This window comes from Temnothorax americanus, unplaced genomic scaffold, assembly GCF_048541705.1.
Source record: "Temnothorax americanus isolate GAGA-0224 unplaced genomic scaffold, ASM4854170v1 Scaffold86, whole genome shotgun sequence".
Taxonomy (NCBI): Eukaryota; Metazoa; Arthropoda; class Insecta; order Hymenoptera; family Formicidae; genus Temnothorax; species Temnothorax americanus.
In genome coordinates this window covers 478705-505096 of record NW_027509809.1, presented here as the reverse complement: position 1 = coordinate 505096, position 26392 = coordinate 478705, and the positions used below count along the sequence as shown (strand labels likewise).

The following is a 26392-nucleotide window of genomic DNA, read 5'->3' as shown; positions in this document are numbered from 1 at the left end:
GTATCTTTCTAGTCTTTTCAGCATTTTCTTCATTTCCTCTTCCTCCTCTGCTACAGCAACTATGTCATCCGCGTACGCTAACGTTCAGAATTTTATTTTTCCTACAACTATCCCTCCATCTTGTCCTTTCTTCATTGTCTCTTCTATGTCTGCCAGCAGAAGTATGAAGAGCATAGCGCTCAGCGGGCATCCTTGCCTAACTCCTTTGACTGTCTAGAAGCACTTTCCTTTTTCCCCTTTTACCCTTACCACACATCTTGTCTCCTCATACAGGTTTTCTATCCTCGTCCTCAATTGCTCACTGATTCCTTCTTTCTTCAGGACTTCCCATATTTTTTCTCTGTCCACTGAGTCGAATGCGGCTTTCAGGTCTATAAATGCTGCTACTAGTTTCCCTTTTCTCTTGCTTATAGCTTTCCCAATCGCATAGTTCAGCGCGTATATATTCTCCATTGCTCCTTTCTTTTTTCTGAATCCTGTCTGTGTTTCTGGTAGCATCCCCTTCTCTTCTACCTCTCTCTCTAGCCTCTTAGCCAAAATTGCTGCATATATTTTGTAACTTGTATTCATTAGTGTCACCCCTCTGTAATCCTGCGCTTCCTTTCCTTCTCCTTTTTTTACTATTGGCACTATTATTCCTTCTTTCCAATCTTCTGCTATCTTCCCCGTTCTCCATGCTTTATCACATACCTCCCATATTTTTTCTCTCAGTCTCTCGCCTCCATAGATCCATACCTCGTTTGCCAGTCCATCCGTGCCTGTAGCTTTCTTTTCTTTCATTTCTTTGATTACTTCTTCCACTTCTTCTCTTCTTATTCCTCCCTGCTCTTCTTTATTCCCTATTCTTTCCTCTGGCTCCTATCCTTTTCACGCGGTTTCGTCATAACTCCATTCAGTAATTCGGTGGTGTTTATTCCACTGGTCCTCCGTTATCTCTTCGCATACCTCTTTCTTGCTTTTCCTTTGTCAGTTTATAAATTTCCATACTTCCGTTTCATTATTTGCTTCTCTCGCTTCCTTCATTACTCTCTCCTTTTCTGATTCCTTCTTTTCTCTTATTTTCTCCTCATATTCCTTCTTTTTTGTTATGTACTTTTTTTTGTCTGCCTCTCTTTTTCTCCACCTCGCTAGATTCTCACGTGCTTCCTTCCTTAGTTTTGCACATTCTTTATCCCATCATCCGTTTTTTCTCTTTGCTCTCCTGTCTTCTCTTATTTCTTTCTACTCTGCGGCTCGTTTTGTCGCTTTCTTTATTTCTTCCAGTATTTCCTCTATGCTCGTACCTTCTATCCTCTCTTCTTTCATTCTCTCTTTGTACCTTTCTTTTCCTTCCCTCAACCAATTTATTATTTTTCTCAGTCTTCTCTCCTCTTCTCTTCCTTCACTTGTTCCTTTTATCTTTATTGTAACGGGTTGGTGATCTGAGTCTACAGTCTCTCCAATCTTTACTTCCACTGATTTTTCCCATACCTCCTGGTTTCCGATTATATAGTCAATTACCGACTCTCCCCTTCCTCCTGTAAATGTGAACTCTCTTTCGGTGTCTCCTTTTGTTCCGTTCAATATTCCTAATCCTCCTTCCTCAATAAACCCCAGCAGTTTCCTTTTTTCTGTGTTAATTTCTTTATCCTTCGATTTTCTCTTTTCCCCCATTATCTCTGTTAGGCTTCCTTCTTCCCCAGTTCTTGCGTTAAAATCACCTCCTATTATTATTTGCTCCCCTAATCCTCCCTCGTTTGTGAAGTCCTTTATATACCTTATTTTCTTCTCAATATCGTTGTTCACATATACCGCTATAATCTTCCATGTTCCCTCCTTCGTCTTTGCTATTCTTTCTACAATTCCTTCCTCTTCTCTCTCTTCTGTTCCACCTGCCACTATTTCCTTCCTAACACCAGTTATTATCCCTCCTCTTGCTCTTCCTTTCTTTTTTTTTGTCGCAGGTTGGCATTTCCATACGTACTTATCTGATAACATTTCTTTGATTTTGCGCCAATCTTTTTGCTCTACCCACGTTTCTAGCATCGCTATTATATCCCAGCTTTCCATTTCTTTCCAGAATTCTTCGTTTTTTCTCTTTAGTCCAGCTATGTTCCAGAAGCCTATGTTTAATGTACTCTTTTTTTCTTCATATTTCCTGCTCTTTTCCTTGTTCCCTCTCCATATTTCCTCTCCTCTCCCTCTGCTTCTTATGTCTTTCTCTTGTTTTCTCCCTTCTCTCTTTTACTACTTTCGAAACCCACTCTCTTCCTCCAATTTCCCCTTACTTTCGTTCCATTTCATCTCTTTATTATCTACCCACATCCTCTGGTATCCAATCGTGGTTTTCTTTCTTGCCTCTCTTTCTTCCTTTGCTACTCTTCTTATCTCTTTTTGTATCTGCCCTTCCAATCTAGTTAGATCGTCCTCCAGATAACATTCATATTTTTTACCCAGTTTTTTTCTTTTTGTCATTATTTCTCTTTTGTCCTCCCAGCTTTTACATTTCATCACTGTCATTTTATTACTTCCTTTTCCTATTTCATGCACTTGTTCGATAGCTATTTTCATCTCCTTTATTTCGCTTATCATCTTTTCTACTTTCTCTTTCTTTCCTGCTTCGCTTCCTATCGCTATTCCTTTCACAACTATGTTATTTCTTCTCCTTCTTCTCTCCGCCTTTTCTATATTTCTTTCCATCTCTTTCATTTTTTCTATTACGTATCTTCCTTCGCTCTTGTTCTCTATGTTCAATTCTGTTTTTTTCTATTTGCTCCTCTACCTTTTTTATTCTTTCCTCCAGCGACTTTTTTTGCTGTTCCCAAATTTCCCCTCTCCTTTTAAATTCTTTTTTCAGTTCTCTTATTTCCTTTTTTATTTTTTTTATCTTTTCTTTTTTTTACTTTCTGTTCCTCTAGTTTCCTAAGAATTTCCTTAATCCCCTCTGCTGCCATATTTTCTTCCTCTTCCCCATACAGCACATGATATCATTCGAATGTTCTGTACTCGTACTGTACATATACGTACCGTATATAATATACCTGGAACATTTCTATAACATCTCTAGTAGTACATTATTTTTAGTAAATTCTCAGGATGTACTTGTAATATCTCACAGTAGTACATTATTTTTCGTAAATTCTCAGGATGTACTTGTAATATCTCACAGTAGTATATTATTTTTCGTACATTCTCGTATACTACTCAGAATATATAAATTAATACGGATCAGAAAATAAAGTCCGCTCGCGGCGTGTTGCTTTCACCCATCGACATATAGTATGGACTGCGCGATCCCTACATAAAAGCTTTCAAAAAGTGTCCGGAGAATTAGACAAAGAGGGAACGAGGTAGAGGTCAATTGCTCTCTTTTTCTAATGCTTCTATTGGTCGCTTTTATCCCCACCCAGAGGATGTAAGGAACGTATTGCAAAGACGATAAACCCGTTCCTTCGTTTTATAAAGAGTGTGTTTATCGTCAATCGACATCATACATTAATTCTGAAAAAAACATTCCTTAAGTATGGTGTTCACGTGTTTCATCTGCAAAAAGAGATCAGACAAATCGCAAGATTTATCGTTTCATCGGTGAGTAATAGTTTGCAACTACAAATATTATTAGATTATTAGATTGGGTTATGTATCTTGCATTTGACACTTTTGTGAATTTTAGGTTATTTTTTGATTGTAGATTTCCATCCAACTCTATCGATCGACAACAATGGCTAGATATTATCGGAAAATCGGAAGAAGTCCCAGGAAAAGCAACAACCATTTGTTCGAGACATTTTGAGACTGAATGTTTTCGTTATGGGTTAGTCAACGGAAAAAGGTTTTTGAAACCAGGGACTAAACCAACTAAAAATCTTGGTATAAGTGTTCCAATAAATATTCCGAACACGACAGAATTTTCTTCCATACAAACCAATAACATCCCAACCAATGAACCAGCATTGCGATCAAGTATTGAAAAGTTGGCCACATCAAATAAGTAAGTATATTATGCTTTTTATTTTAAGTTTTTAAATATTTTTATTTATGTAGTATTAGAGTTAAATAATATATGATTTTGTAAATATCTGTGTATAATGTTTTACAGGCGGAAACAAGAACCACCACTAGCTGAAGTTGTTGCTAAAAAAAAGATTCGACTAACTGATGATCTCACATGGGAAGAACTTTCCGAGTCATCAATGCGAGGAAAAGCTTTGTGGAACGCTGCAAAGCAGGAGTTATTAAATAAAGAAAAAAAAATTGAGTGCTTACAGCGTAAAGTTCGACGGTTAAAACAGAAGGTTTCGAGCTTGAAATTGTTGACAAAACATTTATTCAAGAAAAATTTAATAATGGAAGATGAAGTAAGACTCTTACACGTAAGTCATATAGAGGATACTGTTAATGAACGCAATGAATAAATTAGTACGTTAATTATTATATAAATATAAGATATAAATTTGAGAATAATCAATGTCGGTCTTGCAGTAGTCTGCGGCAGATCTTGGTGCCTAATAATAATTATTGAATTTTACAATCTCCTTCTCATGTGAACTGCGCGTCACATATTCGTCGATCTTCAATTATTATTATATTATTATTAGATTAGATTAGATTTACCATTGAAAATGTACATACTGTAAGTTTATTCTTTTTATTTTTCTGAAATAACACAGCAAATAAATTAGTAAATTAATCATCGAATTTAATAAATCTTCGCTTATGTCGTAATTATACATACAGCAATTGTATAATTTTATTTAAAATACTAATATCAAATTTTATTTCATTTTATTTAAAAATTTTTTATGTTGCGATTATTTGTATTGTACTCTATATTTATATGAAAGAAGGAATCTGCAATGTCGGCTTTGATTAAATCTTGGTGCGACATAGCATAGATCAATTTTACTGCATTTTTGTATTTAATTAGAAATTAATTTATTATATATTATTTATCTCCTTTTTTTTTAGTCTACAATGGATCCCGTAGCTGAGGCCTTGTTTAAACAAATTATTTCAAAGAAAAAAAAAGTCTTAGAATTCCCATTACAACTACGAACCTTCGCATCAACTCTCCTATTTTTGTCACCAAAGGCTTATGCATATATACGAAAAATATTTTCGCTTTCTCTACCTCATCCTTCCACTGTTCGAAAATGGTTTACGTCTATTGATAGTAGACCAGGAATATCTAAACCAGCATTGCAAGTACTTGAAGGAAAGCTGCTACTAGCTCAGAAAAAGAAAAAAACTTTATTATGTAGTGTTACAGTTGGTGATATGGCCATTAGAAAGCACTTACGATGGAATGGAACAAAATACACCGGTTTTGTCAGCGATGCTAATAATAGTAGCGATAAAAAGAAAAACACTGTAATGGCAACCCAAGTCATGGTAGTGATGGTCGTTTGTTTAAATGAACATTGGAAAATTCCTATGGGCTATTATTTTATTGATAGTTTAAATGGAGAAGAAAGAGCACGGCTTGTATCACAATGTTTAACGAGTTTGCATGATATTGGAATCAACGTAGTTTCACTAACATTCGATGGAGCACAGAGTAATGTAAAGATGGCTAAGAAGCTAGGTGCAGAATTTAATTTTACAGAAAAAGCGAGCATGCATTTTCCGCATCTTGTTACCAAAGAGCCTATTTTTGTAATAATTGATGCCTGCCATGCCATTAAACTAGTTCGGAATGCGTTAGCTACAAGAAAAGTTTTGTACGATAGTGAAGGAAATGCTATAGAATGGAAATATTTTCAAGCCCTTGTAAGAATTCAATACAAGTATGGACTACATGCAGCTACAAAAATTAGAAAACGCCATTTAAACTGGGCCCAGGAAAAGATGAAAGTTAAATTAGCAACACAAACATTCAGCGCGAGTACAGCTCACGCGCTCCATTTTCTTAGATGTGATGTAAAACACCCCGAATTTATTGGATCTGAAGCCACAGAAAACTTTTGTCTCATTATGAATAATTGTTTTGATCTCCTGAATTCTCGCCAAAAAGTAGCTAAAGTTCCCAGTAAACAATGCATAAATAGAAACAACGTAGCTGAAATTCGATCAAATATTCAGTTATACAAGACTTTCATCAGTACACTTAAAGATGGTAATAAACTGATTTTTGAGTTAAAACGAAGAATGGGTTTCTTTGGTATCATGAGCGCCTTAGAAAATGTTGTTGCTATATTTGATAAATGGTCAACGTCAGAAACTGCACCCTTAGAGTATTTGCTGACATACAAACTCTCTCAAGATCACGTCGAGCTCTTCTTCTCAGCTGTTAGATCTCGCGGTGGACACAATAACAACCCGACCGCCGAGCAGTTTGAGTCTGCATTCAAGTGGTTATTGGTTTATGCACAAATCAAAGGTTCAGATAATGCAAATTGCCTACTTCAAGATAGCACTTGTTTATTACAAACTCCCAAAGTTCTCGATAACCCGGCTCCTAAAACTCATGATAATGATATTGTTGACATGCATAAAATCAGTAAAACTCTTAGGGTTTCTTCAAGCACTTCTTTGGATCATGACTATTGTATACCCTCGGTATTTATGAATGTTAATAAAATGTACATTAATCACATTATTGCGTACATAGCAGGTTTTATAGCTAAGAGTCTGAGCAAGTATGTTAAATGTGTGGATTGCGTAAAATTGCTCAAGTCTGAAAAATCTTTCTCCGCTATACAGACTAAGAAATGTCAAGGTAGATTAATGAAAGCTTCAGCTGATTTAATACAAACATGTCTAATAGCAGAAGAACGTTTTAGAACACACGACGTTTTTCAAACTAAAAATATTTCCAACGTCTTGATAACAAGTACTCTTGAATATATTCCACCCACTGTGTTTGAGAATAAGGGAAATTGCGGAGATGATCACCGTTTAAAACTACTTGTTCAGATTCTAAAAAAGTTTTTTAAAGTTCGATTACACCACGAAGGAACATCCAACTTAGAACAACGAGAGCAGCTTAGAATAAGATCGAAATGTAACAAAACTGTTTTATTTAAAAATCAATAAAATTTTTCGAAAATAAATGTAACATTTTTGTTATTTTTATATAGTATATAATATATAATGTTTATATTGTAAAATAGTTATAATGCAAAATATATAACAATATTTGAGAAAGGTTGTGCACAGAATGCACAGAAATTCTTGTGTATTACTATTTATTTGATTGTATTACTATAATATATAACTGCGTATTGTACTATATTTTCCGAAAGTGTATAAAACAAAGTATCTAAATGCTTTTTAAAGTATATGAATAATGAGAATATAAAATTGTCGTTATAATGGAACAAATAATAACATTGAATCAAATCGTAACGCAAAAAATTTAAAAAAAATTGAAAATAAATTGTTGACCTCCGGGTGCAAACGCCCGTTACCACGCTACTGAGTAGAAAAAGACAAAGCTTGACCTCTACCGGTCGCTATCTCTTTCTTTCCGACCGGTCACATTTTTCTATACCTTCGCGCAGTCCATGCTATATGTCGATGCTTTCACCGACGACGCCGAATCGGCTAAGTCCGAAGGCGGCGTGTTGATGCGCGCGCATAGAGGCGAGCCGAAGTCGCCCCGATGAGAGTCGATCGGGCACGAAGCCACGAACACGAAGTCGGACAGTCGGACGTCGGTGGTCGGACATCTTGTCAAAGTTGTGAGTTCAGTGGAGTTTAGTGAGTTGTGTCGTGCAGAGACTCGTCGTCGTCGTCGTCTTCTTCCGCATCTTCGGACTTGGAGCGGCGGGGCCCGGCAGAGGCAGAGAGGCAGGCAACGGTGCGCGGCCAGTACGCTAGTCGCTCGCGGTCATCCAAGAGCCGCAACAAGCACGGACCAGTTCGGACGTGTTTTGTCCGTTTATCTTACACGGACTTATTATCTTGTGTGTCGTCCTAAAACGTTGCTCAAACGTTGCGTCAGCCTCTCGCTTTTTCCTTTCGATCGTTCACTTTTACATTCGTAAAGAACGGAAAATATTGGTAAGTTTATTATCATAATTCGTAAATAGTGAATCGAGCGAGAATAGGCACAAATTAATGTCACTGTTGTTATTATATTTTTCAGACTCGACGACCGGTGTTTCCTCCGTTTATCTTACATGGACTTATCTCATGTGTCGTTTTAACCTAAAACGTTGCGTCAGCCTCTCGTTTTTGCCTTTCGATCGTTCACTTCTACATTCGTAAAGAACGGAAAATATTGGTAAGTTTATTATCATAATTCGTAAATAGTGAATCGATATTTTCATTCAAGATACGTATCGATACGATACTTTCAGACTGTATCACCCATCTCTAGTATAGGATAAACAAAATAATTACTTACGCGACGTAAATGATTATATAGTTTTCCAGATAAATATGTTAATAATTACTCTTAGTTATTTAGAGAGAATCCGAAGGTCATTGCCTCACTGTGCCAGTATCATCAATGCAATTCTGCCGTAGTGACACACTGCCTGCGTTGGTCCAGTTTTGCATAGAGAACTTATTTAATATTGTTTAGCGTAATGCAAAAAAACCAAAAATCTTTAATTTTAGTGTTATATGTAGATAATCGCGTTACAAAATATTAAGTATTATTTCGGATAGGTATTATCCTCGTAAGAAAAGTTTCATATTAGGAAATAAGAACCTTTAGTTAAGCGTATGTCACACGCAATCAATTTTACACTGACCGTTGAACGCTTATTTTTCTTACGTCTTACGTTTTTCAGCTAATGCACAACGAGCTGATATACTTACATTTACATGCAATTACTCACATTTAGATTATCGGAGCATTTTAAACGTTGTGTCTGGAGGAGCAGCTTATTTGTTTACTTTTCTAAACGCGAGATGCATTCCATTTATCGCTCCTGTTTCGCGTGCTGCTTCTCGTTCTCGTAAAACAGATTGCGTGCGACGACGAAGTGTTTGGCTCGCATATGTTGGAGTCAATTTGTGATACCAATTGTGTATTTGTGCAATACGTACCAACAACTCAACGAATTTTGCTTCGTCTTCTCGTTTTGTAATAGGTATGTTTCGTCGAGAGGATGACATATAGTTAATACATGTATTTTTTTCTTGAAAAATATATATTATGTACAGACATGTGCACATACGTATGTAACATGATATATGTATACTTATGTATATATGTGTGTGTATATCTATGTATATTGAAGGATGGTCCGTATATGGAAAGAGAACTATATAACTTTAAAACATTATACAACACGTATTAAAACATCCACGGATAATATGATGCCTTCCCTTGCCATATATGTATTATTCGTACAATTATAACTTGCCGCTTACTGTAAATGCGCTGAAATTATGTTACAAAGTTTATAAAGTCCATTCTAATTATCTTTTATGCGAAATATCGAGATTACTGTCTGACTGACTGAGTCTGACATAACTTACAAGATAATTGTTAGCACTGTAAAAATTGTTCGTCTTAATGTATTATTCAATTGAAAATGTATTCATGAGATATTTGAACGATTGCAGTGTTCTCGAACTTTAAATCACGCTTAATTTGTAAGTACATTTTTCTGTGCAAACGATAACTTTCGAGTGAGGACTCAATTTTTAAATCTTTCCAACAACTCGTGTGACTATAATACATTTTCCTATTTCTTCTTTGTTTACTTATATATGTGCAATCCTTTTTTAAGAAAACGATTATTTTCGCTAGTTTTAAATATGTACTTCATATGTATTCAAATCACTATGTGATTTAAAGTTCGAAAACACTGCAATATTCTATAAGAAAATCGTATGTGACATAAAACAGGCAGTAATCTATTATTCTATAGCAATTCTCTCTATCACGTATGACACTCGAAGTGACATAAGCATTAAACTCGGCGTTATTGCGGTATTAGTTGTCAGTATTAAATATTGTAGTGTGTAACGTACACACATTGGCAATAATTTACAATGCACATATAAATAAACATAAATTTATAAAATATAAAAGAGTACCAATTATTTTACCCTAATCGAACGTAATAAGTATATACCGTGCATATTCTATCCTTGGTTCTATATTGATACCTGAGATATTCTTGGTATTTACTGCGGGATATTCTCAGTAGATACTACGAACTAGGTGAGGCGAAAATAGTAATGCAGTCAGTAGGTTCTCAGAAAATCGTGGTACGTATCTCGAATGTTGTGAGAATATACGCAATCTACTGCTGAGATATCCTTCGAACATTCTCAGTATCTACTTGTGCTGTATGGGTCCTTTCCTTTCTTTATTTTATTTGGTGGTGATCTGCCAACCTTCCTTGCTTCGCTAAATTTCTCCAATATTTCTTTCTCTGTTTTGGCTATTTCTTCCTCTGCTCCTTCTCTTTTCCTCTTCTGCAAGTAATTTTTGATTGTCCCTGTTCCTAAGCTGTCTGCTCTTTCTCTCAGTTTGGCCAGTTCTTCCGCTTTTGTTGGTCTTCCCTTCGTTTTCTTTCCTTCCTCTTCTCCTTTCTTTTTCTTGTCACCTCTTTTCCTACTTTCTACTATTCCTTCCTTCTCTGCCTCCATTCGCCACCTTTACTTACTGTATATTCGCCGTAACTCTACGTTTACTTTTTCCGCCCTTTTCATCTCTATCCGCTCCTTCCCTGTCGGTAATTTACCTCCTTCCTTCTCCAACAGGTGGCGCCCTGTCAACCTCTTCCGCTTACGTGCCTTCTCCTGCCACCCTAACCTTCTCACCTGTTGACTTTTTAAGATCTATTAATTAATATTTTCCTGATTCCTACTTTGACTCACCGTATCTCTGCTTATTGCCCTGCTTCCGCTCTTTCCTATTTCCTACTACTCTCCTTTTTCTCTCCACTATACCGCTCCTTCTAGCTCTCCAAATTCCACCTGATTCTCCACGTCTACTCTCCTCAACCGACCGAACCAATCACTCGACAGAAAGTATTCAACTATCGATTTAGCCGAGCTCGTAGAATTGTGGAATGTGCTTTTGGCATTTTTACGGCACGTTGGAGAATTTTTTGACAACCTCTGTCGACAAATGTAAACAATGCAATTGCAATAGTAAAAGCAACAGTTTGTCTGCATAATTTTTTAATGCAAAAAGATCTCGCAGTTTTCGCTGAAAAAAGACAATATATGTCTTTATCACTTTCAGATCATGTAAATGTATATAATACAGTGATCGGCAAAAAAAATTTTCATTATTTATTTTTTAATGTCAAAGCAATCATTAATAAGCCAAAATACAATATTAAGTGCCAAAAAAATTAAAAATATTTTTCAACTTATTTTTATTTACCTAACAATTTGTAAATAATTTCAAAAAAAGATTATTTTTACAAAAATTATTAATGTGTAACATTATTTTTTAATTCTTAGAAAATTTAATAATAAATCGAGAATTATAACTAATTTTTCAAAAATAAATAATTAAATAAAAATAATTAGAATCAAAAGCCATTCGATCCAAGCTTAGGTTTTTGAAAGCCTAATATTAGTTTCTGTATACATATATGTCTATATATATACATATAATTTTTCCAACGAACTGCGCGCCGATTATTTGTCGGACTTAAAACACAGTAATTGTTAGAATTAAAAACCCTTCCCTCCCCGGAATTAAATCGACTCGATTTAATTATCTAAAAACTGTAAAGAAATTTATTGCGAAAAATATTACCTCAGCCAGGGTTCGAACCTGGAACCTCCCTCATTCCGTGTAGGATTAAAATAATTTTTAATTTTCTAAAAAATAATGAAAAAAAAATATTTTTTAATTTTCCAAAAAATTAGTAATTAAATAAAAATATTTTCTAATTTTTCAGAAAATTAACAATTAAATAAAAATAATTTTTTATCCTTGACTCTGAAACAAGGTGTCTTGGCAAAAACAAGCATGAACATGAGGTAACTGACAATATTACAATCAGAGATACTAGGCAAGACAAAGGGAACATCATAAAGTTCTTGATTACACTTATTTTACACATTAATGATAAAGCGAAAAATTGTTTTAAGAATGCCAACATTCTTTGAACAACTAAAAAAATAATTGTGAAGATTTGTGAGAAAATATATCTATTAATTAACCTAGTCGATATTTATTAGATTATATTAATAAGTATAAGCTGTTGTTCTTAAATTTTCCTTCTCTTTGAGTGTGCATATAACATACAATTTTTGTAAATATATGAATGTATTCGAAGTTTCAATTTTATATTCAGAAGTACGGTACTAAATAAAGCGAAGTCAATGATTAAAAAATTATATTTGTTATCACACAGTTATTATTAAATCAGTCAACACGGTAATAAATGTGTACATATTTGACGTACAAGAATAATTTATTAATTATTACTTACATATTAATATTGTATAAACGTATCAGCAGATACAGCGTATTTATTCTTCAAGTTTTCAATCAAGATTATTTATCATCTCTCATTGATGTAATGCTCTTTAAAGCTCCTGGTCCCTGAGCCGAAAACTCCGCGTTGACGGTGACGACGTACCGTCGCGGTAGAAATAAGAACTCTCTCCAATGGAGAATAAGCGAGAAATGTTGAGAATTGACACGTTGAGAATTCTTACGTAGTATTTCCAAATAAAAAGATATTTGCTTAAAATAACACTACAGATCACTTCAGCACACTTTAAAAATACGCCGAGTTGAAGTTAAGTCTACCCCTTTCCTTGACAATTAATAAACAGCCGTAAAATGAATATAATACGAAATCTAGTCATGCGCCTGCGCACAAGCCTGCATTGTATCACATTCGTTTTACGGCTGTTTATTACTATCAAGGAAAAGGGGTAGACTTAACCTCAACTCGGCGTATTTTTAAAGTGTGCTGAAGTGATCTGTAGTGTTATTTTAAGCAAATATCTTTTTATTTGGAAATACTACGCAAGAATTTTCAACGTGTCATTTCTTACTTCTTCTCACATTCCAACATGGCCGCGACGAGTACCCAGGAGCCTTAAATATGCCTAAATTATTTAAGAGAATCACGTGTTTTCTAAGTAAATAATACTATTTTTTTTTTAACGACACTCGAATAACACTTTATAATTACTTTTAATTCAAAATTTTCATCAGTTAATTTATTAAATTTAGGTAAATTAAACATTGTAGCGTAACTAAAAAATCTTTTTACTGGTGCAGAAGATGGTAAAGGTGTATTAAATTTGAGAAAAACTTTCTTAACAATAGGATATAAATTAAGTAATTCGAGATCATTCCTACTTTCAGTACTAAATTTCTGAATAATTGCTTCTACATCAGAGGCCCCAAAAGTTTCGATTACATCAGGTGTATCATGATCACATGTAAAGTCAAAAAAATCATTTTCAGCTACACTATCATCTTTTTTCTTATCTTCAACTCTACTCGACACAGAAGCAATTGCTTCTTTTATTGCTACTATAACATTTGCTTGCACTGAGCGACTTAAACAATTGAGCCAGTTCAATTTAAATTTAGGATGTGAAACTGCTGCTATTATACAGCGCTAATCCGTCCTTCATTTTCAACATCAAAAATTGGCTTATCCAAACACTAACTTTTTACAAAATTGTAACTTTATTTTTTGACAAGCCAGTAATTTATTCTTGACGGATATGAGTGTAGGAAGCAGGTATAGCGTAGCATAAGACCGCTAAACCAATGCCAGTATAAAGTCGCCATATTAATTTACATAAGATTGGTCCAGCCGGTCCAGCGGTTTTATGCTATGCTTATGCAGCCTATGCAATTTTGTGCGCGATGGCCTTAAGAGAGAGCAGAGACCATCGTCAAATTATAGTTCATCTAGTAATTGCAAATTTTCCTAAAAGACACGAATTTTCAGTAGAAAAAAATTATTTAGTATAGTTAACGTCATCGTTTCATTTCTACTGCAACTAATGTACTTTTAAAAACGAATACTTTACAAATTAATAAATGCTAATTTTCTAAAAAATTAGTAATATATTTTCTAATAATTATCTACTAATTGTTCAAATAATTTACTTTTTAAAAATTACTAATTTTTTAAAAAATTAAAAATATTTTTTTTAATGTAATTTTTTTAAAAACTGACAATTTATTTTATATAATTGCCAATTTTTAAATTATGAGCAATATATTTCTGATTATTTATTAATTTTTTAAACAGAGTATTACATTTTCAATTAATTAATAATTATTTTAAATTTAGAGCTTAGTATTTTATTAATTACCAATTTTTTGTTAATTAAAATTAAAAACATTTAAATTTTTTATTTTTGATTAATTAAAAATAATCGCCGATATCATTACTAAAAACAGAATTTTTGCCGATCACTGATATAATAGTGCTTTCCAAGCATTACATTGTTTTGATAATAATACAGAAAGAAATAATGTAATTCAAAGTGCAGTGAACATTCGAGATGCATTCAAAGAATTTTTTTGTACTGTTGGAGCCATAGAACAACAATGGGAGAAGGCATTACACAATGATTTTTAAAAATTAATTTATATATTATTTTATAATGTCTATATATATAATATTTTTTTTGTAAAATTAAGTATAATATACGATATAACAGATATCCTCTTAATTATTTAATAGTCCCAATCTTGCCTCCGTTTCACGCAGTTTTATTAAGAACTCCAACTCTAACTGTGATCTTTCCCTGTAGGAAAGTCGACGCATTCTTTCTGCCAGTCGTAACATGAATCCATCAATAGGATTGGGTTGAACATTTGTGTTTAAGGTCTGTAAAAAAGCTCTATCTACTTCGTCGATGTTACTTGAATGTTGTCTTTCTGAAACCAAACGGTAGATTAAATTATTAAAAACTCTAATATTCTCATATTAATGTGTGTGTATATCTATTTCAAACACGAACTTTGTAAAGCTGAAGTCGCTACAGACAATTCAGAGATACTCGGTGATGGCGTTGAAGGTGGCCTGTTTTCTGAATCTGTGCAATCGTTGCTGTTATTCATAGGTGAATTTGAAAAGGAAGGTAAAGGAGCAAAAAGGTTATTCGTTACTTGAGCTGTGTCTTTCCTGTTTGGAAATCTTGAAGATGTACACATGTTCTGAAAAAAATTAAAAATAAATTTAGTTGTTATTTGACATGTCATTTAATACGATATAACTTCAATATAACTTACTCTTTATATTTTAATGTATCATTAAGAAAACTCATTGCATCGTAATAGCGAAAAGATGGTTTATTTCTTTCATTTATAGAAGTACCTGCAGCACCACTTCTTATTTCAATGCTCTGTATTTTCTTAAAATTCCTCCTAGCTTTTGTATAACAATCTCTTAAATATTGCCATTTTTTTTCGGCGTCAATAGGTGAATATGCTCCTAAAATATTAATTTAAAAAACATGTTTATAAAAAGAATGTAATGATAATGTTGAATCATAAGTTTACCTCCTAGACAATTGCTGACTTCCTGCCATAGATCTTTTTTCTTTAACTTAGTTCTTTATATTCTTGAAGTGGTAGACGAGGATCATACAAGACTGGTCGTTGTTGAACTATACTTATCAGCTCTTCATCTACTTCTTGTGGTTCTGAAGCATTATTTTTATTCTCTGTTACATCATTTAGGCTTTCATCCCCTGTTGTCTTCATCAAATTGATATCTAAACAATAAGAATGAAAATTCACTTATTGATGGTAACGAAAATTTCGTACTGTTTCGTACATTTTTGGTGCTCATGGTGCAAATATATTCAACAAGCGTGAAAAGTTGATGACATTACAAATATTGTTAGAAGAAAATTCATGCACAATATAGAGAGGTAATTATAAAAATTATTATCACTTGTATTATTTCAAAGAGTATTGTTTTATAAAAGTTTACTGACCGTTTTTATCTAAAAAGTATATACATATTTGTATTATATTGAACTGATATACAGAGCTTATCAGATTTTTTTTTCTCAATCACAGACGCATGAAGCTGTTAAGAAAGACCGATCTATGCTGGAATACAGCGATAACCTAGAAATAGGTAGATATATCTATAGTGACAGTCGTGACCTTCGCCGCGTGACAGATAGTGATAGTGAAATATATATTGACGGCAGGGAGCTGATGCCGAGGAGATCTTTAAGAAGGAAGGAGTATCCAAAATTGCACACGTACGTATATATGCTGTCTTGTAAAAGTTGTAAAAGTTAAGAGAACGAGAAAGTGATCTGGTATCTATATGCACGTTGTGACAGGCACTATCGCGTAATAAAGATTTCTCCGAGGTATGTTTATATTGTACTTTACTTTCGTTAATTTGGATGCTTTGAATGTACAATCTCGCGTCTTCAAAATGTAATAATTTTCATAGTCAGACACTGTTGAGGCATAATTGTCTAGCACAAGAGGTCCTCTTGTGCTAGATAATACGAGTTGCTACAGAGTGCCTCTAATTGTAAGAATCTCTTCTCCTTTACCCCCTCTTTCTTCCCCCAATCCCGAATTTACACTATTGTGTGGTGTTATGTGTGCGTTCCCTAAAATGCCACGTATCGCGCGCGGTCGCGAGGGCCACAACAAAGTGCTTGGCGTAGTCGCGAGCGGGCGCGACAGGTATCGATGAGGCGCGTGCGAGAATCGCGAATCGGAGCCGGTGCTCCGATCTAACCCCCCGTTTCGGCTCTCCGACCAGAAGCAATCTGGAGTTCATAATAAACGGACGTATTTGGTATCCTTGCGAGTAGCTCATTTTACGGACCTGAACCTCCTACACCACAGAGAAATGGCGACGAGGATGGGATCTCTCCCGCAACTGTGAGAAGTCCGTATTAGCACGAAAAGGGATCGCGCTAAAGCACGGCAAGACCTGAAGCACGTGTGAGTACGAGCAGGAAGCGCCATTACGCGTACACGTGGCGTCCAGTACTGTGTTTCGAGAGCGTTCAAAAAGGAGCCGGTCTACCGGGATACAAACTACATCATCTCTCGAGCAATTTGATACGGGGGAGATCGTTCGCTACCAAGCCGGTACCTCGGGTACGGAATTTCACCTTACGGGAAACTCGGATCGCCCAGGATACCTTGTCCGTTACATTCTACGAAGTTCGAGAAGTCGGGCCGCTGTCGCTGGTTACGAAGGTCACCTTGAACCATGGCGGCCGTGGTATTACATGGCAACTTCAGTATTGAAACTTTCGACCCGACCACGACGGAGTGGGCGAGGTGGCTTCAGCGTTTTCAAGCCGCAGTAAAAATTTTTAAAGTGCCTACGGAGCAACAAGTTCTGTACTTGCTACATTTCATTGGGACGTCGGCTTTCGATGTCATCTGTGATAAATTGGCGCCGGCGGACCCGTACACTGCGACCTTCGATACATTAGTGACGAGCTTAGCGGAATTCTACGCGCCTGAGCCTCTAGAGATCGCCGAAAATTTTTGTTTTCACCAACGGAAACAAAAGGACGGCGAAAATGTTAAAGACTACGTGGCCGCACTACATAAATTAAGCGCCCGCTGCAATTTCGGGGCGTATCTGAAAACGGCTTTACGAAATCAGTTCGTTTTCGGTTTGGCGAGCAGCCGGGCACAATCAAGACTAGTGGAAATGAAAGACTTAACGTTCGAGAAGGCGATCCAAGTGGCTACCTCGATGGAGCTATCGGAGAAGGACACACTGCAATTACAAAATGGATCGACGAGCGTCGAATACATTGGCTCCAAGGATAAGAAGACGGAGAAGAAAACGCAGCGGAAACGGAAGCCTCCCGCGAAATTCTCAAAAGGAAAGGGCGAATCAGTTAATGGCGGTAAACCTAACGCGAATACAAACGCAAATTCTAATATTTCTTGTTTCAGATGTGGCGGTAGCCATTTAGCTACAAAATGTACTCTAGATAGAAGCGTTAAATGCCTTAATTGCGGGACACCAGGCCACCTGCTCAAAGTGTGTATGGCGGCGAAACGCGCACCGGCCAATCAAGTAGAGGAAATATTAGTCGTAGAACACTCGGAGTTCCGAGAAAAGTTTTTCGAGACAATCACCGTCGAGGGCAAACCCCTGCGATTCGAAGTAGATAGCGGAGCTGCGGTAACCATCGTGAGTACACATACATTACGGGAGTTGTCTTTATTAAAACGGTTACAACCGACTACGTTACAATTAATTACATTTTGCAAAACGCCGATTAAGATTGTGGGCGTGGTACCCGTGATGGTTAGCGGGCGAGGAACTAAAATCAAGTTAAATTTGTACGTTTCGAATGTCGAGCGCGAACCATTGTTAGGCCGTGAGTGGATTCGGCAATTGCACATACGTCTAACGGATACCGTTAATACAATAAATACGTCACGTAGCGATACGGAATACAAAATTACGGAGTTATTACAACAATATCGGAACAAATTAGATCCTCATTCGACAAAAATTAGAGGCTTACAAGCAAAGCTCACTCTGAAAGAAAACGCTAAACCGGTGTTTCTCAAAGTCCGTACCGTCCCGTTCAAATTGTTACCTTTGGTCGACCAGGAATTACAAGCGCTTGTTTCGAAAGGCGTCCTTGAGAAAGTAAACACGTCGAGATGGGCTACTCCCATTGTGCCTGTGTTGAAAAAAGACAATACGGTACGCATATGCGGGGATTTTAGCGTCACGATCAATCCCTGCTTATTAATAGACGAGCATCCGTTGCCTACCACGGATATACTATTCGCGAATATGGCAGGCGGAGAGAAGTTCTCCAAGATAGACCTGCAACAAGCGTATTTGCAATTAGAAGTTCGGGAAGAGGATCGGGAATTACTCACCCTCAATACGCATCGAGGCCTTTTTCGAAGCACACGTTTAATGTACGGAAGCGCATCAGCGCCGGCCATTTGGCAACGTGAAATGGAAAACTTGTTGCAGGGTATCGAGGGGATAACGGTATTTCTAGATGACATTCGAGTCACGGGACCTACCAAGGAAATTCATTTACAACGCCTGAAACAAGTATTGCAACGCCTGGGTGACGCGAATATTAGAATAAACGAAAGCAAAAGCGAGTTCCTACAGGATAGCATACATTATTGCGGATATTGAATTGATCGATCGGGAATACATAAAACTACCGATAAAATGCAGGCCATTGATCTCATGCCTAGGCCGAAGGACGTTACAGAATTGCGATCATTTTTAGGAATGGTAAATTACTACGGGCGGTTCATTAGGAACCTAAGTACGATGCTCACGCCGTTACATGAGTTGCTACAAAAGGGAGTTAATTTCAAATGGACTCACCAATGTGAGGAGGCTTTTGAGCGCGCAAAAAGTAGTTTCAAAAGTGACACCATTTTAGCTCACTTTGACCCGAAGCTACCGTTAATCTTAGCTACAGATGCTAGTCCGTACGGAGTAGGGGCGGTGCTATCACACCGCTACCCCGATGGCACCGAACGCGTACTGCAATACGCATCGCAGTCTCTTTCTAAAACTCAACAACGTTACGCTCAGATCGATAAAGAAGCTTACGCTATAATTTTTGGAGTAAAGAAGTTCCATCAGTACCTTTATGGTAACAAGTTTACATTATACACGGATCATAAACCGTTAGTACAGATTTTCGCGCCGTCAAAAGCTTTACCCGCGTACTCGGCTATGCGAATGCAACATTACGCAATATTCTTACAAGGGTTCTCATTTGAAATTAAATACAAAAGCTCTAAACAGAATGCAAATGCGGATTGTCTATCACGATTACCAATGAGCACAACTACAACTGCGGAACGTGATGTAGTAGATATTTACGAGATAGGAATGTTACACGAAATGCCCGTATCCGCGGATAAAATTGCTTGTGCTACGGAAAAAGATGGGCAATTGAAGAGTCTCCTAACGGCCATACGCGAAAAGAAAGAGATACCCGTACAAATGCGTTTCAATATAAATCAAGCAGCATATAGCGTACAACAGGGCGAGCTTTTGTGCAATGGAAAGGTAGTAATTCCTAGTAAACTGCGCGACCGAATCCTTCGGGAATTACATAAAAATCATTTCGGGGTAGTTAAAATGAAAGCGTTAGCTAGAAGTTTGTACTGGTGGCCTGGTATAGACAGAGCGATAGAGAATTTAGCTAAGAATTGCGATATATGTAATACCGTGCGTAATAACCCACCGAAAGCGGAAATACACGAGTGGGAACCGGCCGGGGCACCCTTCGAGCGTGTCCACGTGGATTATGCAGGGCCGTACATGAACATGTATTTTTTTGTATTTGTAGACGCATTTTTGAAATGGTCTTTTGTGCGAATAGTCAAAAACATAACCGCGGAAACTACGATTAAAATATGTAAGGAGATTTTCACGGATTACGGTATGCCAAAAACTATGGTCATGGATAATGGCCGTAATTTTCGTTCTGCAGATTTTACACAATTCTTAGAATCTCAGGGGATCACCCCAAAGTTTACAGCTCCGTACCACCCAGCAACAAATGGGCAAGCGGAGAGATTTGTACAAACGTTGAAAAACTCCTTAAAAAAAATACTTACGGATCCCAATAGTAAGGGAACAAACTTAGAAAACGCACTGCGCAATTTCTTAGTACAATACAGAACCACCCCACATTGTGTTACGCGAGTGACTCCGTTTGAGAGAATGTTTAAGCGAAAAATGCGTACAGAATTTACGTTGTGTATACCTGAGCCTCCCAAGAAAAGCGCTAACATTAATATTAATAAAAGATCGCGTGAATTTACGGTGGGAGAGAGCGTGATATGCCGTAACTATAATAGTAAAATTAAATGGAAATTTGGAAAAATTATACAACGGTTAGGTAAATTACATTATAAGATTAAATTGGAAGATGGCAGGACCTGGGAGCGTCACGTCGACCAGATCCGCAAGAGGGGAGAGCAAAGAAGCCGACACATAGAACCATACACGGGAGTGTACGATTACGAACCAGAGGCGAAGGAAGAGCCAGCTGCACCGGGGGATGCAGCGGAACCAAATTGCGCTCAACGCGACCAAGAAGAAGAGCAAGGACCGGAAGCCTTGCAACCGACTCAGGCGAAGGAGGCAAGAGCCCCGGACCCGGGACAGCGAAGAGACCGACCCGTCCGAAGTAAGAGACAGCCAGAAAGATACGTGGATCCCGGAGTTGGTCGTCGATAGGCAGTCGCCTTCTCTTTCGGGGAGGGAAAGAGTGTTATGTGTGCGTTCCCTAAAATGCCACGTATCGCGCGCGGTCGCGAGGGCCACAACAAAGTGCTTGGCGTAGTCGCGAGCGGGCGCGACAGGTATCGATGAGGCGCGTGCGAGAATCGCGAATCGGAGCCGGTGCTCCGATCTCACCCCCCGTTTCGGCTCTCCGACCAGAAGCAATCTGGAGTTCATAATAAACGGACGTATTTGGTATCCTTGCGAGTAGCTCATTTTACGGACCTGAACCTCCTACACCACATGTGGTTTGTATCGTGTGCCATTACCTATTATAAATGTTCTTTTCTCTTGTTTTCTCACGCAGGAACATTTTATATTTAACTATGTGGTATACAAAATTTTGCCGCTATATATTGACCGCAGGGAGGTGATACCGAAGAGATCTTTAAGAAGGAAGGTGTATCCAAAATTGCACATGTATGTACGTATACATATGCTTTCTTGTAAATTTTAAAAGTTGAAAAGAACGAAAAAGTGTTCTGTAGCGCAATTTGTATTGTAGGCAAGTTATGCTAAAATATTTGTAAATTGAGTCCCTATTATCCATTATGATATAATTTTTATCAACAATATTAAAGAAGTAACGAAAATTAATTTTATTAAGTATTCAAAGCAATTGAGAGTTTTTAGCATTAAGTATTTTTATTTTCTCATAATATGCTTTAAAAATATTGCAGGGGACTTGTGAGTTATGCGAAGCAATTGATACTATTAAGGTTCATTGGTCATATGAAGTTTGCACACGTCAAGCTTGACATCCTAAAGATCACAATGCATTTTGAAAACGATACCGTGCAGTTTCGTTGGCGTATACGTGGTGTCATCACAGGCTGGAAGGTATTTTCGGTGTTTTGAAAGTAAAATTTGGAAAATACAATATGTCATAAAATATGCGCTAATCAGGAAATGTAAGTGTAATCAGTGCTCTAAACATTCCTTTTAATAGTAATATAAAATTGTTCTTATAAACATTAATTATAATTTATTCAAGTTGTCTATTATTTGAAAAGAACTTGATTTTTAGTTTTGTTTTTTATTCTACTTTCAGAAAAAGATAAAATAATTTAGATTTCCTAAAATTAATTTTGTTTATGTTATCGGAGAGGAAACATTTATTATAAAATTGATTATAATACTAAGACAATTATATAACGATTTCAGATGGTACGACGGCTTTTTTATGTTAATGCTGAATGGAAAAGTCTATAAGCATATTGCGGACAAGATGATGCCTAATCAGGATACAGCCACGAAAAAAAAAGATATGCGCATGGCAGGGAAATTAGCGCTATTCACAGGCTTTGTAAGCATATTTAGTAACAACGAGGATTCTTTGAATTGAGCTCTGTCTTAAAATCGCATCAATTGAAGTGAATCCACTGCTGAGTGCTGAAATTATACGATTTTATCCGTCACAACGAATAGACCAAGAAGAATGCTTTTTCCAGTCGATGGTTTCGAATGTTGCTGACGTATCTATTTCGTTGCAAATGCATCATTATGAAATGATGATCGGTAGTAAATGAGAGATATGTGAATTAAAAAGATGTGTACATTAACTAAACAGTATCTTTGTATGATTACAAACTATTTTCATCTAATTTTTTAGTGACAATGTCCGAGTAATTTGCATTAGTATTTCTGTGTAAAAAAATATGATGATTATATTTTATATTACAGTATATCTGACGATTTTAACATAATTATAGAGGTAGGGTGTCTAAATTGTTATCGTTCCATCCAAATGTAGCTTTTATACTATTCGGATAGTATCGATATTTTATGCTGCTTAGAAACAAGTAAAAAGTATTTTAAGACACTTGTATCGTTTCCAGAATATAAAAACATGTGTTTAGATTACAGGTATACATTTTGGGCATTGGCGTATATATTTTGTTGCAAATGTATCATTGTGAAATAATGATCGGTAGTAAATGAGAGATATGTGAATTAAAAATATGTATATTACCTATCATCTGATTTTTTAATTTTAGTAGCGACAATGTCCGAATAATTTTGCGTTAGTATTTCTGTGTAAAAAAATATGACGATTATAAGTACTATTATATTACAATATATCTGAAAAATGTTAGAAAATGAAAGAATTGTTTAAAGGTATCCTGTATATCATAGTATCTATTTGCTTTGCCTGTATGGGATGTTAATAACGCGTAAGATAATATAATCATTAAAGTAATATTTCTTAAATGCATATTTCATACTTAATTTTATTTCATAAATACTATCACATTTATTCCTATAAATCGTTTTCATTACGTTATTATGATTTTAACATTATTATAGAGGTATAATAGGATGTGTAAATTATTACCGTTCCATCCAAATATAGCTTTTATAGTATTATTTATTGTATCGATACCTTAAGCTGTTTATAAAAAAGTAAAAAGTATTTTAAGACGAGAGAAAGTTATAGAGATAAAAAACGAAGAAAGAAGGAGAAGAGAAGGAACAATATAGAGAAAAGTATTATATATTATAAAAATATTTATTATATTTCAAATATATTTAAATTTATATATTAGTTAACTTTTTTATATACACTACCGCTCATTAATTTCAATATACAATAGATTTGTTGATTTCTCTGTAAAGGATGAACATCATGAAACGTGTTTTGCACAGAAATGAATGCACTTGCTGTTATAAACATTTCACTTGCATGCATGGCATTTTTATATAAATAATATATAAAAATGCAATGCATGCAAGTGTTTATAACAGCAAATGTATTCATTTCTGTACAAAACATATATGTATCATGTTCATCCTTTACAGAGAAATTAACAAATATAGGGGTATATTGAAATAAATGTGTGTGTGAGCGGTAGTGTATATAAAGAAGTTAACTAATATATAAATTTAAATATATTAGTTAAAAGATGGAGAGATAGGAGGAAGGAAGGGCAGGGAGAAGTGAAAGAGGAAGGAAAGTGAGAGATAGGAAAAAGAGATAAAGCAATAGAAGCGAAGGTAAGAGAGCTAGAAAGGTGGAGAGAGTTAGAAAAGAAAGACAGAAGGAGGAACAATGTAGTAGTGAAAGGGGTGGAAGTAGAGGAGGGAAGGCGAAAGAAAGCGGTAGAGAAGCTATGGCTAGAGATGGGGAAGGAGGGAGGAATAAAGGAGGTAAAAGAGAAAGACGGGGAAAGAGAAGATGGTTTTAGTTAGGTTAAAAGATAGAGTAATAAAAATAAGAGAGGTAATGCAGAAGAAGAATGTGTTGAAAGGGAGGATGGAAGAAATAAAGAATGACATGACTTTGAAGGAAAGCATCAAAGAAAAATGCAATGAAGCCTGGAGAGGATAGCTGAGAAGGAGAGAAGGAATAGAAGGAGAGATTGGGTAAAGTACGGAAAGATTTGGATAGAGGGGAAGAGGTGGAGTTGAGATGAGGAAAAACAGTCCTGAGAGATGGAAGGGAAGATGAGAGGGAGGAGCAAGAAAAAGGAGGGGGGAGAAAGAGGAGAAGGGAAAGAGTAGAAGAGAGGGAGACGGAAAAATGAAATGTAAAGGTAGTGAGGAGGGAGGAGAAACGGTGAGAAGGGTGGGCGGAGAGAAAAGGGAGGAGAGGGAGAGTAGGGAGGAAGAGAGTGTGGTGAGGCTGAGGGGAAGGGGGAAAGAGTCAGAGAGAGTAGAGTGTGGAAAGTAAAAAGGAATGAAAGAGAGGAAAAAGAGGGAGAGAGGGAAAAAAGGAATGCAGGAGGGAGGAGGAGGGGAAGGAAAAGGAAGGAAGCCCAAAGATAGGCTTTTGAGATGTAGCGGGAATGAAAGGAAAACAGGAAGGGTTTTAGGAAAGGATAAAAAAGTGGGATGTCGTGGGGTTGGTGGAAACATGGCTGAAATAGGAGGAGCGGGAGAAGATGAAGAATAACGTGCCAAAGGAGTTCAACTGGAGGATACAGGGTGTAAAGAAAGAAAGAGTTGGAAGAAGAGGAAAAGCAATAGATGGGATAATGATGGGATTCAGAAAGGTGTTAGAAGGGAAAGAAGAATGGATAAAAGAGGAGAGTTTAATGATTAGAGAAGTAAGATGGAAGAAGAAGAAATGGAGATTAGCAATAGTTTACGTAAGCAGCAATTTATGATAATGGGTAAGATAAAATCGGTGAAGGAGGAGGAAAGGAGAAAAAAGAGATGGATAGTGGGGGGCAATTTCAATGCGAGAACAGGGGAGAAAGGAGCGCTGGAGAATGGAGAAGAGGGAGTTGAAAGAAAATCAAAAGATAAAATGATAAATAGGCAGGGGGAAGGGCTGATTATATGGGTTGAAGAAGAAGGGTGGGGAATTATAAATAGAGCATAGGAGGGAGATGAGAAGGAGGGGTGAATTTACAGGAGAAAGAGGGGAAACAGTGATCAATTACGCGAAGGGAGATAGGAATGTTTGAGAAAGAGTGACAAGATTGGAGGTGGGGTGTGAGGTAGATTCGGATCACCAATCAGTAGCAGTACGGGTGGACAAAGGGGGTGGTGGTGAGAGGAGAGGGACAATAGCGGAGAAAGAGAGGTGGGTGGAAGCGACGGACTGGTCGGAAGAGGCAAGAGAGGAGTTTAGAAAAAGAACGGAGGAGGTAGAAATAAGTAGGGGGGCAATATAGGTAAAGAGATCGAAAAGTTGACAAAAATAATTAAGATGAAGAAAGGATGAGAAGAGTAAAAAGAGGAACAGAAGGAACGGGAGGATGGTGAGATGGGGACTGTGGGAAAAGAGGAAGGAGGTAGAAAAGTTAATTGAGAGACTGGAAAAGGGGAAGACAATATAAAGAACATTATAAGAGAAAAAAGGAGCATAAGGAAATGTGTGAGAGGAAAAAAAAAGAAATCTGCTGGAAGAGGTAAGAGAGGCAAGAACAGAGAAGCAGGTGTGGGAAGTAATAAAGAAGGAAAGGAGAAGAAGAGTAGAAATTAATAAGGAGATAACAATGGAGGAGTGGGATGAATACTTAAGGGACATGTTAGAAGGAACGGAATATAAGCGAAGGTTATAGAAGAAGGAAAGGAGGAAGAACAGGGGGCGGAGGAGGAAGTAGAGAAAAAAGAGGGGATAGGATGGGAAGAGGTAGAGAGAGTGCTGATAGGGTTGAAAAAAAGTAAAGCGGCGGGAGAGAACGAGATAGGAAATAAATGTATATCCATAAATGTATATCCATAAACTATTATTTCAATTATCATTTTCTTACTTGCCGACATTGTGATATTTTAAGTGTATTAATTATAATTATATAATAAGCGAC

At 36.5% G+C, this 26392-nt stretch overlaps 2 long non-coding RNA genes across 2 annotated transcripts in view; one reads left to right on the top strand and one right to left on the bottom strand.

Moving 5' to 3' along the window:
- Positions 1 to 14265: 14265 nt before the first annotated feature.
- LOC143907703 (uncharacterized) overlaps positions 14266 to 26392 on the bottom strand; it is a 30375-nt gene continuing 18248 nt past the window's right edge. The window contains exons 2-5 of the long non-coding RNA XR_013259950.1: positions 15398 to 15612; positions 15128 to 15329; positions 14857 to 15052; positions 14266 to 14773 (exon numbers count right to left, since the gene is read on the bottom strand). This is a non-coding gene — a long non-coding RNA (uncharacterized LOC143907703). The remainder of the gene's footprint in view (positions 14774 to 14856; positions 15053 to 15127; positions 15330 to 15397; positions 15613 to 26392) is intronic.
- Positions 15608 to 22775, top strand: LOC143907704 (uncharacterized). Its single transcript, XR_013259951.1, has 5 exons — positions 15608 to 15771; positions 15923 to 16113; positions 21445 to 21561; positions 21818 to 22048; positions 22302 to 22775. It is a non-coding gene; the product is annotated as an uncharacterized LOC143907704 (long non-coding RNA).